This window comes from Vulpes lagopus, chromosome 3 (genome assembly GCF_018345385.1).
Source record: "Vulpes lagopus strain Blue_001 chromosome 3, ASM1834538v1, whole genome shotgun sequence".
Classification (NCBI taxonomy): Eukaryota; Metazoa; Chordata; class Mammalia; order Carnivora; family Canidae; genus Vulpes; species Vulpes lagopus.
The window spans coordinates 36,143,917-36,148,860 of NC_054826.1; the positions used below are offsets into that span (position 1 = coordinate 36,143,917).

At 36.8% G+C, this 4,944-nt stretch overlaps 1 non-coding gene across 1 annotated transcript; it reads left to right on the top strand.

The window, feature by feature from the left end:
• The first annotated feature begins 685 nt into the window (after nucleotides 1–685).
• Nucleotides 686–793, top strand: LOC121488493. The gene has a single exon (XR_005987116.1). It is a non-coding gene; the product is annotated as a U6 spliceosomal RNA (small nuclear RNA).
• Nucleotides 794–4,944: the final 4,151 nt, after the last annotated feature.

Consider the following 4,944-nt stretch of genomic DNA (forward strand, 5'->3'; position numbering starts at 1 on the left):
ACCCCTCACCTTCTGATTTTCTGTAGAGTACAGCTTATGGAAGGCCCCAGTAGGATACAAGTAGGCTAGAAGAGAGAGAGGGCAGAGGCTTGTGGCCTAGATTCCCTCCCTGCCAGGCTGAAGGCTGGCAGTGCCTTTCTCTACCAACCAAAGGTCAGAGTGAGTTTAGGGTCCTGGCTTTGTCCCTTCAGGCACAGGGATGTTCACAGTCCCCTTATCACCAGCTTTGTTGGCTTCTGTTAAATGTGCCTTTGCATTTAACAGTCCCTTTGTTAAGCTCTTTCCTAATGCCCCCCTTTGAGTGTGCCATTCTTGTAGGACCTTGGAGGATACAAATAATGAGAGCTCCTATTTGGAAATCAGAGGGCCTGCACTACAGCTGAGACCTTATTACAAGTTGACCATGTATGTGACCTGGGCAAATTACATCTTCTTCTTGGCCATAGTTTCTTCATCTGTGAAATGGAGAAGATGGTGAAATCATCTTTCAGTGAAAACATGCTATAATTCTGTTTTCAATAGGGGTGTAGTGGGCAGGGTTTGGAGAAAAATAAGCACACGTTTGAATCCTGGTTTTTATAGTTTTTAAATGTGTGGCCTTGGCCAAGTCTCTTGATCTCTTTGAATCTTGGTTTGCATCTTCAGTAAAACATGGAAGGTATCCCTTTCCTTGCATGTTGTGGGAGTGCCCACTTTGGCAGCACATATACTAAAATTGGAATGATACAGAGGAAATTAGCATGGGCCCCGTGCAAGGATGACATGCAAGTTAAGAGGGGAAGATTAAATAAAATTGCATGTTTGAAAGCAGCTAGAACAGCTCTCATTACACAGGAGGCATCCAATCCATGTTAGAACCTTTCTCTTTTCTTGGCTTTCTTGAAAGGAAAATGCCTAAGCACAAGGGGAAAGAAGTTTGTTGGCTCTGGAGGTTTCCATTCTTTCCACTTCTAATTCTGTTTATTTATATTTGCTTACGCCTTACCTCACAGACTCCAATTCATTTATCCCTTCCAATCTGTCTGGTCCTTGAAGATTTCTCCCTGGAGCCATTCCTTCAAAATGAGGGCAAATCTGTGGTTAGCTGCAGGGAGGAAACTAGAAGGAGCAGGCCCCAGGTACTATGCCACTTGACTACGTAGTAGTGTTCTGACCAGGAAAAGGATTTCTTTCACAGCTCAGAGCTCCCTGGGATAGCTGACACATTCCAGGGACTTTATCTTTCTTCTTTATCCAGAAGTCACCTTCATAACTGAAGGATGAGGCCTCTAATTTTTCATGGTAATCATTTATACCTAGATTATAGGCCAAAAAGAGCTCTTACTCAATCCAATCCATAGTCCTGTTCACCCCCAAACTTGCCATAAGTGATCTTGTAGACTTTTTAGAAAAGAATATAGAGTGGAACTCTTGAAAGTTTGGCTTATAGTTTCAGTACTTAAGTGTATGACCTGCCACAGATAGGGCTAGATGGACAAAGCTGTGAGTGAAAGAATTTTTTTAGTAGCTTCTTTACTCTCAGTGTCCTCTTTTTTCATTTTAGCATCTCAGTTTCCAAGTACTCAACATCTGTAATTGCCTGTGGTTATCCAGAGACTCCTTGCAGTCGAATAGACCCTTATACTTCTATCCCTATTGAATATATAACTGATATGTCTTATGTCTCTCAGTACCCACTGAATGTTCTCAAATGTATGATAACTTGATCTGTTCTTCTATCTATCCATCCGTCTACCTACCCACCTTACTAGTCAATTGGCAAATACTGATTGGAGATGCACAAAATGTGGTGGGAGGCTTTGTTGACTAATTTTTAAAAAGTGTGAGTCACAGTTCCAAACTTAAGAAATATAGAGGATATTTGCAGGCCCAAAACAAGTAAAAAAGATAAAAAGTTCTCTCACAATACCAGTGCAAGCAAGGGCTAAGTGTCTAAGAGTGATAATAGACATTTTTTGAGGTTCAAAAAAAAAAGAAGCAGCACAACAGAGCAGAATATAAGGACTGACTTTATAGAAGATAAAAGATATGGAAGATGAGAATAGAGCCAGGTCTTGAAGGATGAGTAGAGTTTATGTGAGTAGAAAGAAAGAGGAAAGCTACAAAAGAAGGCATGGGGACAGGGAAAATGAGAAAAGCTAGGTGATAGAATTCTAAAAGTAGACCTATTTGGCTGGAGTAGAGCAAGCATTTGAGAAAGTAAATGTGGTAAGATTGGAAAGGTTGATTGAGACAGGTTTCTGGAAAAGAGGCTGGAATGTGAAGCTGGGGAGCATAAGCATTTCCTACAGGTAATAAAGAGCTCCAAAATATTTTTCTAGCCAGGGGGAGGTATCTAGTAGAAGTCTGCAGATTGACTTTGAGTATGGAGTGTTTGCATTATCTCTTGACTCACTGATTCACTGATTTCATGCAACACGAGTTTAATGAGCTCTCCTAAGTGCTTAATTCAATGATCATAGCTGGACCCTAGTTATAATGTCCTCGTTCCTTCAGAAATCTAAAGAGGCCTTGCTTTGGGGAGAGCTTCTTAATTCATCATGATCAAATAGTTAACCCAGAGAGAAAGAATACAAATAATCACTACAGTTAATTCCTTTCTTTAAAAAAATATTTTTATTGTAAAATTAAACACAGATACAGAAAACGAAACCAAACAAATGTGTGGCTTAGTGAATTATTATACAGTGAACACCCTTATAACTACTACCAAAATCAAGAAATAGAATTGCCAGCCACCCTTATAAACCCTTCCACATGCCTCATCCTAACACAACCCCTTTCTACTCCTTGAAGTAATCACCATTGTGGCTTTTATAATAGCCACTTCTTTGCATTTATTTATGGTTTTATCATTCAACTGTGCATCCCTAAACCCTATAGTTTAGTTTTGCCCATATGTTTTTTTAACTTGATATGCCTTTTAGGTGTCTTTTAATCAATGGTTTCCTCCCTTCACCTCTTTCTTTTCCTTATAGTTTATCTGGTGACAAATTCAGGTCAGTTGGCCTGTCAAGTTTCCTACAGTCAGATTTGCTGACTGCTCAGTCATGGTACAGTTCAATGTGTTCCTCTATTTTCTGTACTTCCTGCAAATCAGGAGCTGAATCTAGAGGCTTGACCTGACACAGGTCTGATCCCTTTAACAAGATTAAGTTGGCATTATGTCCTGTGTCTGGTTTATGTTTTTTTTTAATGTTAGTTGAAGCAGATGCTCAGTGGCTACATCCATTAATTCACGAGGAGTTAAAAAATAATAGTATTTTAATTCTATACTTCCTTTTAATTATCACCTAGGATAATTTTATAAAGAGACACCCCTCATCTACTATTTTGTTACTCACTACTACAATTCATGTAGGATAGGTAGGATAAGATTCGATTATTTCCTTTTTTACCCAGTTTTCAAGATGACAATTGGATCACTGTTTCCTCAGAAGGTGACCAATTATTATGTTAAAAATATATACCGTAAGCTCTTGAATTTATTTATTTTTATATTTGATGAGTTTCAATCTATCATAAAACTCAAATCTTTGGCCAGTGGAAAACTCTTCAAGGTGCTTCCTGAGTTCTTCTGACATGACCCTAGTAGTTTTTGACAGCTTCCTTCTAACTGCACGTCAAGATGTACCAAACTCATCATAAACATTTCCTGCCTCAGAGCTGGAATTAGCCATTTCTCCAAGAAATCCTAATTTAGTTCAATGGGATATGTCATTTGAAGATCAAATCTGAATGCTATTGGATTGATTTTTGTTTTTAAGTTCTTTTAATGGAAAGAGCTAGAATAAATAAATACCTCATGAGTTCATACTGATTTTTATAATTCACATTCATATCTATAGAGTGTTTACTTAACATCTTCTATTGATGAAGTAGTTCCTTTCTTTCACCAGAAAATCCTTTAAGGCATGTGGGATGGTTGGATTAGAATATCCCATAATTAGCATTTCTTTTTATGTACTTTACATATACAACATTCTCAGATAGTAGTACTCATACTATGACTAACATTATTGTTACTGAAAGCATATAAAGTTTTTTTTTGCATATGCTGATCATCTCCCCATTTTTTATAGTTTTGGTATATTTACACTTTGAATCATATACTAGAATCTCTACCTTTTAACCCTCATTTATTCTTTTATCTACAAGTAACTATATATCTAATATTCACCAGCAATACCTGTCTGAAACTTGTTCTTTAGTAGACTCCTTAGAAAGGGCTCATGGGAATAATATTCTCTGAGTCTTTACATGTTATTAGCAGTTTGTGAATTCCTGGATAGAAAAAATCCTTAGTTCACATCTTCTCTCTTTGAATATCTTAAATACATTACTCTAATTTCTTCTGGCAAAAAGCTTTGCTGTCAAAAAAAAAAAAATTCTGAGGATAATTTAATTTGATTTCCTTGTAAGTTATATGCTCCTTTTTGCCTAGATATCTATTTTTTCCCCTTTTCTTTAAAATACAATATTTTTTTCTGGAATATGTCTTGGTTTTGGTCATTCTAGGTCAGTATTCTCAGGTACATGGTTTGTTTTTTGAACATATAATTCAAATCATTTTTTATATTAGGAAATCTTTATAGAATTATAGTTTTTGGTATTTTCTTTGTTCTCTTGAGATTCTTCTGTTCCCTTGGTTACTTCTTCAGAGTCCCCTAATAGTTGTGTATTGGATCCTCTTTGCCTATCTTCCAGTTAACTTTTTTAATGTAAATTTTAATTGTTTGGATTTCATCATAATTCATAAAAGTTCTAGGCAAGTATGCCTATTTCTAAACCAATTTATGATTTGGGGATAATGACTGACAATGGCCTTTTATATTCTTTGTATTGGGGGGTACTGGAGAAACTAACCTGTAATTCCCAACGAACAGTGTGTATTTCCACTAGAATAGTAGGCTGATAGAAAAGACAGTTTGGCGTCCTGAGACT